The sequence below is a fragment of the Haliotis cracherodii genome, unplaced genomic scaffold, assembly GCF_022045235.1.
Source record: "Haliotis cracherodii isolate W230 unplaced genomic scaffold, xgHalCrac1.p SCAF_15, whole genome shotgun sequence".
Taxonomy (NCBI): Eukaryota; Metazoa; Mollusca; class Gastropoda; order Lepetellida; family Haliotidae; genus Haliotis; species Haliotis cracherodii.
The window spans coordinates 36,422,532-36,438,309 of record NW_027266270.1 but is presented as its reverse complement, the minus strand read 5'-3'; the positions used below and the strand labels follow the sequence as shown (position 1 = coordinate 36,438,309).

Here is a 15,778-nt window from a genome sequence, read left to right as displayed (position 1 = left end):
ATTCCGGTGGTATGTGTCATTAATACAATGTAGTGTGTTGAATAGTGCGGGTTCTTTTTCAGTGAGTGAGCGAGCGAGCGAGTAGGTTTCAATGCCGCTCTTTGTAACATTCCAGGAAAATCTTGCCTGGTGACATCAGTAATGGGCTTCAAGCAATATACACACATTAGGAAACGAAGCTGGGTCTTTGGTGTGACAATTTTAATGTTTTATCCACTAGAGCAACTGCCGGACAAAAGAAAGTATACACTTGAAAATTGGACCAAATGTTTCAAACGTTATCAAAACGTTTCTTGTCTGAAACAGCCGATGCCACACTGCAAACTTCAACGGAAACAACACTCCAACTTTCAAAGTATTCAAATATGGATCGGCTTAGAAATTAGAAATTTGCTTATTATGGACTATAATGTCTACTGGTTTGACGTGTGTTCGACGTTACTCTCGCTGCGCTGCGCGAAGCGACATCTATCGTCCAATCGTCCAAAACACAACTCTGATACCCGTATCACACACAGCACCATCAAATACCCCGTAACCATTTCTTGTTTGTTTCACTTTTAGCCCACCATCTGACAGGGATATACTTTCTTTTGCTCGGAGTTTAGTTCCCTCGCGGAATTAAATAAGCGCTTGATACCTGCATGATACACACGTACGTCATGTCGGCTATCTAACTCGTGACGTACTTATAAACTTGGGTAGTGATAGTTCATACTCTCATCGGATACGTCTTTGCAATAACGACTCTGAGATGTGACTTATGCTAATGGCTGTGGTTGTGCAAGTTTATATTCTCATCGTAGACGTCTTGGAAACAATGGTTGGTGACGTATATAGCTGACTGGGGTTGCGTAAGTTCAAACTCTCACCGGAGACCTCGTTGTAACAACCGCTGGTGACGTATACAGCACGCTAGGGTTGTGATAGTTCCGATGATACTCTCAGCGGAGACTTCTTTGCAACAACGACTCTGAGCCGTGACGTATGCTAATGGCTGGGGTTGTGTAAGGTTAAATTCTCATCGGAGACGTCTTTGTAACGTCTTTTGACGTTTGCAGCTGGCTTGAGTTGTAAAAGTTCGTACTCTCATCGGAGATGTCTTGGAAACAACGGTTGGTGACGTATATAGCTGGCCGGGGTTGCGTAAGTTCAAACTCTCACAGGAGACCTCGTTGTAACAACCGCTGGTGACGTACGTAGTTCTGGTTCTTGTGATCTAGTTCCGATGATACACTCATCGGAGACGTCCTTGCAACAACGACTCTGGGCCGTGACTTATGCAAATGGATGGGGTTGTGTAAGTTCATACACTTAAAGGTCAACAATTTGATAGAAAGGGGTCTGGGATTATAGAAATTTGTTCCCGAAATCCTGGAATAAACTAGTTTGGCCTCGGGTTTAAAAAAAAGTGTGGACGTCTGGAAAGACAATATCTTACTTACTGGTGAGTGTATGACCCAAGATTTGTTTGACCCAAGAACCAACTCATCTCTTGTATATAGGTTTCACAATGAAATCGTCTCTAACCTGCATGACTTGGAGCTTTCCTTCAACATCAAGTTCACACACCGAGGATATAGCTGGAATACTGTGTTCAAAGTGGCGCTAAACCAAATTCATTTATTATTTAGCATTATTTTATTGTTTAACAATAAATTACTCTGCAATATATCAGTGTCGCAGAGGCTTATGCAGGGTAATGGAGAGACACAAAAGCTTGCTGTTTGAAAAAAAACCGGATTTATTCCAGTGATGGTCCACATGGGTAATCAGTGGTTATGATGATGAAGAAACCCTAAAACACAATATTTACAAAATGTAGGCAAACATCATAACCAATAGATCATTAAAAGAATACTGCCATTATACATCCATTATATGTGTTTGATATGCCAATCAATAAGATATAATGTGAACCCTTACTTTACATTTAGTTCGGTAAAGCATGTTATGGAGGATATCTCCTCAGTGAGGATGATATCACTGAATACACTACAAAGCAATTAAATAATACTATATTAGGCAATATAACATTACAATAGTATAGACAATTATGCCATGCCATGTTGACATAAATATATGTGTAACTAAGGGAAGTAACCCTCATCTCGTCTAAGGGACGGAGGCCAAACCACCAGATGTCACCAAAACTGGTCATCCAGTATCTTACGTGACCTGATAAATGATATATAACTACATGAATCTTACTGGTATGGTAAACATCACATACATTGTATACATGGCATGTGAAACTCATCTAGCAGTATAAAAATCAACATTTTTAGGCATTTCATATGTATTGATAAAATCAACAACTATACTGTTTTGGTATTTTACACTATCATGATAAAATAGTACCAATACATGCTTAAATCTAGTACACTCATTATGCATATACCTCAGTGGTAACATCTTACAATATTTAAATATATATTGCACTAACATGAATATACTGATAATTCATGTTTATAACATATACATGACATACTGCTCTTATGGAACATAAATGACTTAATATGGGTATACTAAAATACATTATATATACTAAGTACAAAGATAATAAATATATTCAACTCACCCCAAACTGAATGGTCCTTTCCCAGTGAGGGTTGTGACTAGAAATGGTGCACATAGTAGAGGTGTGAAGTACATGACCAAGGTGGTCATGTGACGCGAGAAATACAAAGCCAGGCCAAGCTGACCGACAGAAAACAATAGGCTAGACTGAGACCGCAGTAGCCTTAGCACAAAGAATCAATCACCACATGTTAGATTATGTTACTGAAGTGTGAGTTAGTGGACTAAGTAAACTAATTTATTTAATAAATACACTAAACCTAAAATACCTATGTTTTGGATATGTTTATACTAAACTACTTTTAAAATAATCCCAAATATATACATCCTGCCACATCAGCATAAATCATTATATTTATAAGGAAGAAAATAAGACAATTCTGCCATTTATATTATGTAGTATTGTGTCAGTGAACAGCTTGTCTGTTTAGCCGATGCAACACGCGTATCAAGGTTTAGCATCTCGTCCAAGATTATTGCACTTATATAGCGACGTGCATGCTCGTGTGTGTGCGTGGCTGCTTGCACTATATAGACCGGACTGATGCCGATTTATAGTGCTAGCCCAGTTTAAGATGAATACCCCAAACGGACACAGTACCGGGCTCCGAGCCGACCAGTGCTTATTTCAGCCCTTTAATGCCGAGCGCAAGACAGGGTACCAACAAATACCATCTTTAAACGTCTTTTGGTATGACGCGCCCGGGGATTGAACCAGGTGAACCCCGGACCTTCCGCTCTTCAGGCGGACGCTCTGCCACTAGACCGCGGAGTCGGTCATGCTTTATCTGAGGTAATCACGTTAGATTCACTTATTAAGATAGCCTTTAGTGCTTTCAGAGACCATCTTCTAATCAAATCATGTCCACTTTATAATAATAATATAAATAATAATAATGATCAACATCAACAAACAAACAATCAACCAACCATCTTTTCTCAGGTTTTTGTCGATTTCTTATCATACTATCAGTTCAACCTGCCTCTTCACAACACTTTAGTTCTCCTGAGAATTGCTTCATTATCAATGTAGCGAACATAACAGTGGAGGTACGTAACACATCGAACCCGGAAGCGAAGTTCAGTCAGTCAATCTATATCGATGTCTCAGGTGGTTCTCGCAACACTGCAGGTACTAGGCTTTTAGTATCCCCGGGAGAGCATATCTATGTTTAAGACAAAACGATTAAATATAGTAATGTTATCATTGTTTACCGATTTGTCATAAGTATGTGAAATACCTTAAAACATTTTAAGTTGAATTGTAATTCGTTTTAAAATCATCATGCTATGCATCCTAATTTCGTTGTGATAACATACAAGAACACAAATTCTTGATTTTTATTTGACATGTTATGTTTGAGGTTTCAGTCAAACTATTATCAATACCGTTAGTGTCTCTAAAATTGGGATATGTTCATAACAGAGACCATGTACCGATATATCGGTATATGGTCTCTGGTTCATAAGAATTCCACGAACATGTAAAATAAATTTCATTCCATATGATTTTTAATGGATTCCAGAAAAAAAATCACCAACTGAAAACAATTTATGCCTTTCCGCTGTTTTTTTCGTTGACACGCCCTCTATTTTACCTGAGGATCAGTTGTCAGTTTTCTCAAACATAAGTTATACCCCTTTGTTATATTCGCACTGTAACTTATCCAGGCCACATTTCCCGATGTCATATTCATGCGCCATTTACGACATGTGTAGCAGCATCATGTCTCATTTACTACAATAATTGTTCGCATATGTACAAACTATATTAGTCAAATATATTGTAAACTAGAATGTAAATGGTCCTTATTAATATCATGGGATCTATTTTATATCGCGGCTTGATTTCAGGACGGCGACACGTGTCACTTCCGGTTATCAGGTACTCGTGTTGATCAGAACGCCTTCGTAACACAAATTGTAAAATTGTCAACAAGGGAAGACCGTGAACGTGGTTGCTGGAAACTGAGGTAGGTGGAAACGTTCTTTACCATCTGTCTGTGAAAGACAGCCAAATGACACAGTAAGAACCTCGTTATCAGCACGTGATGCAGCTGGGGGTTGCTCCGACACAAACGTCGTCTGCAACCGGCGTCGTGTTGACAGTTGTCAGTTGTCATGCATCTGTCAAAACCGATGAATTTTAGACATCTGTGCGGAATCTGTTGCAGTTTCTAAAGTCGAATGATGTTGTTGATTGTGAAATGTACATTGAAAAGGAGATTTACATGTGGGTTACTGGTTACTGGTGATAGCGATAAACTTATGAGTGCAGGAATTGATCCAGACCTGTTCAGAGACAGACATTCAGGCCGAAGTCTGCTGCAGATATCAGTAACAATTCCCAAAATAGAATAACAAACGTTTCAATACATGGTTATAAGTAATGTGATGGCTTAGATAAGATGCCTTGTATTTTACTCATAACCGGACCAATGTACGTGTACTTTAAGCTTACTTGTCCACCAACTCCCCCACCCTCGTAGAATGCAGTGTTAAAATACACTTCCTCTGGAATTATGAAGAACAATTTGGTTCCCAATTTTTGAAGAAAGTATTAATTTTGTTTTCCTGTCTAAGTTTTCCTGTGAAGTGCATTTATTTGGGAATCCTAAATCATGTAGATTAATCCCTATGAGTGTCAGTTGCACTGTTGTAGTTCGGTTTGGGTTAGATACAAGTCATTGGTTTGAGTACAATGTAACTAAAAAAACAACTGTAGATTAAACAGGTGTCGACAAGTAACATGCACACAACCACACGTAGCCTACTGTTCAAATATGACTGTCCTCATTTTTACATGAGTGTCAAATAAGGATAAAAATATGCAATCAAATGTTATGTATTCATTAGTTTTAGATTCACACATATCATGGTTCCTAACAACTGTAAAAAAACAATTTGTACAAGAAGAAAGTGCAATCTGGGATCAACTTTGAACATGTTTACATTTGACGTCAAATGTTGAGCTATTTTTAACAGCAACTTACATTGGAGGTTAATGACATGACTGAAAGTTCTTTCTCACTTACGTGATTAAGTACTTATCATGCAAACCAGAAAACAAATATGGGATTTATATGTCAAGAAAAACTGTGCCAATTACAATGTCATGACTGATAAGTACGTTCAAACATATCTTTCATATTATAGTCTAAAATAACAAATATGACAGTAACTATTTTTTACAATTGAAATATAAAGACACACATTGACTGTTATCATTTATGTCACTTGCTTTTCCTTTCCTTTACATTTATACTAAGGTTTGGTTGTCAGGCTCTATGACTTGGCTCACTGGGTGTCATCATACCATGAAGGTGTGGGACATTGATGATGCAACTGACCACTGGTTTGCTAGGCCCAGACTCACTTATTACATGGCACCATGTTAGAACTGGAATATCGCTGATTGCTGTGCTAAACAACAAGCAAGTAATAAATTTGATGAGGTCCTGCATATTTTTTTTTTATGAAAGCATATGTTTATGTTCAATGAAAGATAAGGTTGAACTGACAGTTTTTGATAAATATTACGGTAGTAAAACAAAAGTGGCAGCTGTGTTGTGTTCCCTTTGTGGAATTAGACAGACGAGGCAAAATAAAATACTTTAAGCTCAGCTTTCTGTGATGTTCATGGTGTGTGACCTTGCTTTATATTTCTGTGTATATTTACTATTGTGGAATCTGCAATTAAATTTTTCAAGAATTTTCCCTTTTGCCAGTGAAACATTTTTTGTGACAAACTTTTCTTGAATCATAAAAACCCAAAGCTTAGATTCAACCTAGCCTTACAAATGAAAATTGTGTTTTATTAACTCAGAGGTTTCTTCACCTATGTGAGGATAAGATGGTGCAGAATCTTTTTACCATCTCTTAACAATTTAACTTGACAGTTACATTTGAACTTATAAACTGAACTAACTTTGGAAGCCTGAATGTCCTATTGAACCAACCTACTTACAGATACGCAGTGGTACTTGAAGTGCTTAATTGTGTTACGTTCAGGTGTTTCAATGTCTGTAATAGAATCCTATGGATAAAGCATGCAGTAGACCGAAGAAGACGTGCTGTGGTGCCCTAAGTTTACCTCAGCTTGTAACATTACTGTATCAGTGTGCGTGTCATGTGGTCAGGGAAACCCAGATATCTGCACGTCAACACCTTCATTAAGAAGTTGAACGGGAATTTCCTCACTGCCTCAGATAGCAAATACTAGCATTCCTAGAACAAATATTGCTGGATGTTGATGATAGAAGGTGTATTTGTTTTAAAGCGGGCTGTTAACCCCAACCCATGTTACAGGGCTGGTCCATGTTGCTCCTAAACGTTGACACCAGTGGACACAAATCTGTAGGCGATGGGAGGGAGGGATTTTTGTCATCGGAATCTGGTTGCCACAGAGAAGATAATTTGTTGTAGCACTTATCAGTTTGTATCCGTCCTTAAAGAAATGGTAAAGGTGACATGTGGTCTACCATTCATGTATCACTGTGTGCCCACTCTTGACTCGCCCTTTGAATCAGCTCCAAATATCATCCTCTAACTGGTCCCGAGTCCAGTATGGTATTTCATCTTGTGAACATGGCATGTGTGCCCCTGCTGCGCACTTTGAAGTCAGTAGGTTTGTCTATGCTCTGTTTTGGTATTCACATCAACATACAGAATGAAACTTTTCTGGAGACCAGAACATTCTCCCTACTGTTGCATACCTCCTCAAGAGATCAGCATAATGCTTGCTGTATTATTCTTTGTTTAGAAATTTGCCAGTCTTGGTCATGAGATGTAGGAAATGTTTCAATAGTGAGTCTAAATTTTATGATGCCAAGTCCAGTGTGTTTTATTCAGGTTGCATGATACCTGGTGATAAGTACATGAGAAAGCATGCCTAAATGCAGCCTGCTTGATAAAAGAATAATCAGTTTGATGTGGCTTTAGCCTGAATCTTTCGTTCTTTGTCACACCTAGGGCAGAAATACTGAGGACAGAAGTAGCCATTGCTGGAAGTGATATGTGATTAAGACACAAAACATTGGATGGAGATTACTTTTAGTTAGGTAAACTTGATATGCAGTAATGTATAATGTAGATTACTGTTTTCTCATATACATGTATAGTATGTTGTCACATGAGGTGGGGCGGTCAGGTAGCCTCATTGTTAAAGCGTTTGCTCGTCATACCGAAGACCCGGGTACGATTCCCGACATGGGTACCCATTTTTGGTGTCCCCTTCCATGATATTGCTGGAATTGCTAAAAGCAGTGTAAAACCATACTCACTCACTATCACATGAGGTTCCAAGGGGGGAAATCACTACATTTATCTCAGATATTTAATGTATTATCACATGGGGTACCAAATTCAATACCAAGCCTGGATGTCTATATTTTTTTCTGATATATAATGTGCTATCATGTGAGGTACAAAGAGGGAAAGCCTACAGTTGTCCGAGATATATATGTTATCACATGAGGTACCAAGACTGGAAGATTACAGTTGTCTCAGATATAAAGTGTTAACAGCCAAGAAAACTATAGTTGTTTCAAATACATAATATGTTAACACAGATCACTGACAGATAACATGGAGTGTCAAGACAGGACAACTGTAGTAGTCTCAGATAGGGGATGTGTTATCATATGGGTGGCCAGACAGGAAGACTGCAGTCTTAGATAGGTGGGTGTGTTATCAACTTTTCATTGGACTGTGTGAAGGAGGCAGATTATTATGCCGTCATGATTATCGAGACTAGCTAGTTTCTTATGAAGATATTTACAACACAGGCAGCAGGATGTTACCAACACTTTGCCATTAAAAAGGAGAATATATGTGTCAAATACCTTTTACCTGTTGTCAGTTGCATCAAGGATTGGTTCAGCAATTCAGTCCTTTCTCATAGTGTCTACTTTCAGGATGTGGAAAAAAAAGTATGTAATAAAACTATATTTAAATGACCTAGGATTGTGATAATTGTGATTGAGTGTTTTATGTGTCCTGTTAGGTGTTTTAATGAAATTTCATATATTATGATATAGATGATTACGCGTAAGTAACATTTTGAAACATCCGTTTTAATAAATAATATTTTTGTTAAATATTTATGGTTGATACATTTTTTAACATGATATTGTTCTACAGTTGTTAATACAGGTATTAATAAGGTCTGCCCAAACGAAATAACGTAATAAAGAATTATCTTTATTTGGCGGCGATCACTGATCAATTAACTTTAACATTGTGGAACTCAACATGTGTCTGAAAAATCATCTCTGAGGGCAGATAAACATGGTTAGTGTGTAGTTTGGAAAAAGGATGCATGGTTTAACTTAATAGTGGTTATCAGTACACCCTACCACCTTCAACAGACTAGGGCTGGGACGAGTCCAAATTTACTACCCGGGTACACACACCCCTATTACCCGACCCTTCCTGGGTAGCCACAGTAGGTGTCAGGAGATGTCTCAAAATGTCTGATTGGGAACAATGTTAATCCTGTTATATCTTAATTCAACAATATGAAAAATCAGAAGGAATGGGTGCATAGTAAAAAAGAAATGCAAACATTAGTGACTTGTAGTGTAACCATTGAGTTCTAGATACTTTTTGTCATTAAACAATATATCACGTGACTAACCAGGGGTAGTCCTGTGGGTACCCAGGTCCTACTCAGTACCAACCCGACCCGGGTAACCGAGTTACCCGTCCCAGCCCTACAAGAGACTGGAACTCACATTGTGGGTTACATTGTATATCATACTGGTGTCTGTCTCAGGTGGGAAATAATGCTATCTGGGTTATGTGGGTTATGATACTTGTAGTTGTAACACAGCCTGCACTCACCCACAAACTGGAAGCCTGAGACCTCAACATTCTCTTATACATGAAATGAAGGGCTCAAGATAATATTTTTAGTCATTGATTATCTATTCACATATTATCATTCCAATTTGGCAAATGTTGGATATTTCAATTTATATTTGGGTATTGAATAAATTTTGTCTTTTTGGACTATTTTAGAAAAATCAGTAGAATTGGTTTTTTTGTTATAAATACTTTAAATGTTCTGTTCATGTCTCTAATCTGTTGAATATACTGTTCCAAGTGTTATGTGTTGCATATAACTGACTGCCTCGGCTTTAATTAACATGTTATGTAAATACATTATTGTAACCATGACTCAATTACTAAACTTCCAAAAGAACCAAATATTGTATGTGTTTGTGCCATTTGCAGCACAGATTTTCACTGTTGCCGATTTGTTGTAGCCATTATTTTAAACATGTTCTCTGAACCAGGAAGTCATGAGATCCCGCACTTCCAGTTGACACCAGCAACACAATCATGAGTTCATGTTTGTTAATTTTGCAGCAATAGAAACTAACAGTTTTAGCCCACTAGTTCTTATAATGACACACCATAAAGAAAAATCCCTGATCAGCAAGGAAATGATGGTATTCAACATGAAAATGCCATTTTGGATTATTACACAATTAAGTATTTTTATATTCTGCTTTTTTATGTCTTGCTTGCCTATTTCTACACAAGCAACTCAAAATAAATTGGATAGTGGGGATTTGTTTTGCATACTTTACATAGATACGCAGCTAATTGGGAGGATTGGGATAAGCTTAAGAAAGCAATCAGTTTCAAAGAAAGCAAATGGATCATCAAATACGTTTTGCAAAGAACTAAAAGTGTAATATAATGTAACTTTTTCCTGTGCAAAACATTGAATGCAACTTAGATTAATCATTTATTGACATGGTTATTATTTTGAAATTTGTTGGGATTTCATCATCAATCTTTATGATCAGCTACATCGTATCCCAATCATGCCAATTTGGTGGATTGATGCTGACAATGTCAGTCACAGGATTATCTGTTACAGATTTGATTATTAACAGACCGCCATCATAGAGCTGTAATATTTCAATGTGCATCGTAAAATAACAAATACAAATCAGTATTCCTGCTGTTATCATTATTTTTATTTCATGTCACGTTACTGATGACTGTATTTTTGCACATTTTAAGGAATATTAATTTTAAAAACAATTTCTTGACAATCCATTTTGAGTATGGGCCTACTATCGATTACACTATCAGTTAAGGATTAACATTATTAACCATCAGATGATCCTTTGGTGCCCATTTCATTTTCGTGTTTGTTTTTTTCCACTGCAGTGACTATCGATAGATCACGATTGTAAAACCCTTGATGGCAATACATCGATCACCTTCCCGAGGCAAGAGAGTTAACTGACTATAAAAGTCCAGTTTCAACCCTTGCCGAACTAGGCTGGAATCGTCGATCGTAGCGCCGCCAGTGGTTATTATGAGTTATGTCCCTTCTGAGCCTCTCCTATGGACCAATCAGATTCCGTCACTTGCATTTGTTTCAAACAAATTGGCAGCGCCCAGTCAAGACGATCTGCTCGATAATCAAGATCTATATTGTGATAAAATAGGTCTTACATCGCATCAAATCACACGAGCACATTGATTAAAAACATGAAAAGGTTTGGATAATATCTGTTGACAACAAGTTGGCGGTGCACATGCTTTGCAAATCCTGCAATAAACCGAAATCTGCATGACAGTGTACGAACCGGATTTCGATTTTGTTCCGAGATTTTGATTGGACTATGCATAGACTCGTTAGTCCAGCCAAAATGTAACTCCGTAATACCAGCCTAGTTCAGCAAGGGTAGAAACTGGACTTTTAAAGTCAGTAATACTCTTGCCTCAGGAAGATGTACATCGATAGCAAGTCTAAGAGCAATCAATGGTATTGTGCATTTTGCTTGGATGTGCACTATACCAAAGCGATTAACTTGTATCAAAAGTTTGGTGCTGCTACAATATCAGAACAAATATTAAAATTCTTTATTAAATGTGAACTACTGCAATGGCAAGTTCTTTTTGCCTCAAGGGTCACCCCCAGCAGATACCCACCTGAACGCCATTGTGATTGAGGTGAAATAAACATGTTTGGCCTTGCTTACAGTTCTAATTGTGCGTTTCACTCACTGTAGTGTATTATATAACCTGTCAAGTTCTAACATGTACAGAAAAACTCACATCGACCATCTATGTTTTCAACACAGGACTATTTAGTATTACTGATACTCAGAGATGTGTCGGTACATTTGATGTTCAGATTTCACATGTCAGCAAGATTTATATCAAGGGTGTGCCACTCTTTTTGCCATATATTAGCATTAGACAGAGACCCCCAACCCTGTATAAAGGCCTTGGGTAATATCATCTCCAGAATAGTAGGTTTTGACTATTGCTGAGTGAAGGCTGTTCACACAGGGTATGTAATCAATGTTTTATTTGATTAACACTAATCCAAAGATTATGTAGTGGAATATATGAAATAAATAGGAACATAAATCGGTATCACAGAGAAAGCTCATAAGCAAATATTTGCAGTGTCAAGGTGCTCGATGGTGTCCCCGCGAAAGTTCAGTAAATAGACATGATATATGTAAGTACTGGGTACATGCGTATTGTTTGAATAAACGATTACTTTTCCACATGACCTCAAAGGAACTGAGACTGATACTGATTTGATCGGTTGACTGCATGCCACATCAAATGAATGGATTTTGGTAATGAGCTGTTGTACAGGTACAGCTGCCACTCAGTTGGGTTCAAAGTCAATATGTTCTGGTTTGTAAGTCAAGACAGTATAGGTAATATTCACAGGCTGTTCATGCCTGAGGTAAAAACTGTCAGCTATTTATCTTCCTTTGATTCTTGATAAAGTGATTCCTCCATATTGCTATACATAAAAATTCAAATTTTGAAATTGAAACAAGGCCGGGCTGAGAGTGAAACAACAAGTCCAAACTGCATGTAGATCTACACTGTTTTTTTATTTTTAGTTTTAGGGAGAATATTTTTTTCAATCCTTAGAATTAGAAACAAGTGTTATATTTTATCTGTTTATGTCTTTGGGTTATATGTTGATTCATGTATTTGAATTTGTGTTTGTTTATATTACCAATATATTGCACTTAGGATCATAACCACTCAGCCGACGCAAGTTTGATCAAGTGTATATTGGTCTATTTACATCAGCTAATATTTCTGTTTATAGTATAATGGGTAGGTTTCTCGGCAACGATATCCGTTGGGGTCATATGCGGATAGAGATGCAAATATCAAAGGTCAAGTAGGGACTACTTCAACTGTTTATAAACTAACATGGCGTCTCCCTCGTCATTTGGCGATTGAGTCAGAATTAACCATCGGGAATCTGGATAAACTACAGGGATAATTGCTCTCATTTTCAAAAGAACAGTCTAACATACTGAAAATCAGTGTCTAACTGTGACGTAGCAAAGACATTTTATAAGTTTTGGCAACTTTGGAGTTATAAATTTCGAAACAATTTTGCGAGGGGCACGAGGCCTAGCCAAGCGGGATCAGTAGCCATATCTGTGTTTGTAGACCTCTGCGGCTTGAAACCTTCTCCACAAATTAAAATAGTTGGATTCGGCCGAAATATGTTTGAATTGTTACCTTGTTTCTTTTTGTCGCTGTGTGTACATCTGACTGTACTTACCGTTATGACAGGACAGAGCAACAGTCAACAATGTCCGACCGTGGCCGGGACGTCGTCTCATAGACTAGGGTTAGAGTAGCTTCCCTTTGACAAAGGGCAGTTACTCTAGCGGACAGACCGATGGATTGCCGCGAAAGGCAATTAAAAACAATGTTGCTTCGCCACTGTATAAGAAACAGATTTCAGTTGGAACTATATTGGCTACTGTCAGACTGACACATCACTTACCCTGTGACGTAATAAATATCAATGCGTCCATTCAAGGAAAACTCGCAATGTTTCGGTAATGTTGGTGAGAGAGGGAAAGCTATTTTCATGCACAGAATAAAAGAATGACATTATATGATAAAGAGGTTATCACGCTTGTGTGTTTGGGGATGGTAAATGTCCTGTATTAGGAATAGACACTATGCATTTAGCTCACCAAGGCTCGCTAAATACAATGTTTATTCCTAATGCAGGATATTCCCCAAACACACTCGCGTGATAACCTCTATATACCCTGCAACTAAAATCTACTAAAAATAATGCCAAATACAGTCGTGCCTCCCTTACACGGACACTTGCGTCATTTCACAATTCGTCCGTATAAACAAATTTCCGTATAACTGAAACCAGCTTCTTACTGGAAGAGTTACTTCCCTTCAATTATGCAACTCATGACAGATGACAGAGCAAACAGATACATCCACTCAATCTTTATTCAAGACATAGACGTTTAAAAAAAATCTGTCTCTGACCTCCACAGACACCATATTTATCGAATGGGATTACGTGTACAATAAAGCGTAACTCAGTGTCACTCGGTTAATTGACTTCTCACGAATCAAAGGATTACCACCAGCGGAAGTGTATTGTCCGGGTAAGTGAGACAATTTTGTGTGCATTTCAGTGTTTTGTGTATGAAAATGACCATCCGGTTCCGGAAACTGAATTTCCGTATATACAGGTAAATTTATATAGTAATTATTTTGTATTGAATGAAAATCGTCCGGGAACTGAGATTTCCTGATATCTGAAGTCAGTTTAAGCGGGGCATGACTGTAATACCAATTTGAGCTAGACTTAAAGAATGTTGGATATTGTGTCATGTTGTTTAATATTAAGAGATCATTCACCAATATTGTGTATTTGCTGTTAAACTGAATTGAAATAAAATTTAACAGTACAGCTTTAAAATCTGTGACAAAAACCTTTGAGACGACAGTAGTACTAGTAGGATTTAATGCTATTACAGGGACTATTATTAGCTGAGCTTACTAGACTGAACAGTAATTAGCTAGACTCAGGCTTCAGATTGGTAGCTAAAGTCACAAGTTGGGTTGATCAAATTCATCTACTGCAAAGACTTGTCAAGTTGTGGTCATTTGACCAAAATATAATACTATAAAGATTTAGTGTTGGTCTCAAAGTGATCCTACTGTCATGAAATTGGATTCTGAAAACAGAATGAGTTTAGAGTTACCTGAATGAGATAATAGGCTTATGAATATACTTAATATGATTTGGGTAACAGAGATTAATCAGGACAAGTCCAACAAATATTCAGAGATATTAGTAATGATAATGACCTTTCAAAGGATGTTTAACTAATGGAAATAGTAACGGGTCACCAATATTTATGTTTAATTAAAATATAAAAATTTGCATTCTTGTTAATTTCTACCGGGGGTTTATTTTGAGTGTTAGGTGTTTAGTTTAACATGTTGCTGCCTGATGATCAAATTGCAATTGTGTCTGTCTGCCAAGCTTGTTGTTGCTCCGATGTAGCAATGCAGTGTCACAGTCGCTTGTCTTCCCAATATCCTGTTTGTCCTGCAAGCAACAAGACGCACATCAAGCTTCCCATGTTTGTCTTCCCTGTGCAAAGTAAGAAAAAATCAAGGAGAAACAATCCAGAAATATGTTCCGTTGACATTATCAATGTTCTCAAGGTAAAGGATGTGTCAGTCTTAAATGTTGAATTGTTGCTATTTGAGGTCACAGTTTTGATATAAATTGTTAACAAAAATTACAAGAGAATCTAATGATTAGATTTTGACTGTGATACTCTGTTAACTGTGATACCAACATGAAAATGTCTGTGAAGATTATAGTGGAGCACACACTTTGGAGCGTCCACCAGAAATATTTTAAAGAATGTTTTTATGACTTTTGTCTGATGTACCAATTATCATAATTGTGTATGTAGAATTAGGCCTCACCAAGTGGGTCACATTTATAATTGATAAGGCAATAACAGGCAGTTTCTTCATGACTTCTGTAAAACAATCTGAAGAATGGTTTATGATTAGCTATCAACCATAAACTTACAGTATATCATTGACAGACATAAGCACAAAATTTCAGCTCTTTCCTGTCACAATACATTTTCCAGAGGCAAGGGAGTTAACTGACTATAAAAGCTATGACGAACTAAGCTAGAATTCGGGAGTTACATTTTGGCAGGACTAACAAGTCTGTGCATAGTAATCGCATTACGAACTATATATCTGGTTTGAAAACAACATGGATTTCAACGTGCAGATTTTGGTCGACTGCATGTGTACCATCAACTGGGCCATTGCTTAATTATTATAGTGTTGTAAGATCCTGAAACCAAGAACAAGAATTGTATTG

The 15,778-nt window shown here is 37.4% G+C and overlaps 1 protein-coding gene across 1 annotated transcript in view; it reads left to right on the top strand.

Moving 5' to 3' along the window:
- Window positions 1–3,690: 3,690 nt before the first annotated feature.
- Window positions 3,691–15,778, top strand: part of LOC139462574 (UDP-N-acetylhexosamine pyrophosphorylase-like) — a 38,000-nt gene continuing 25,912 nt past the window's right edge. The window contains exons 1-2 of the mRNA XM_071244410.1: window positions 3,691–3,712; window positions 4,435–4,553. The gene's annotated coding sequence lies outside the window, so the exon portion shown is untranslated. The remainder of the gene's footprint in view (window positions 3,713–4,434; window positions 4,554–15,778) is intronic.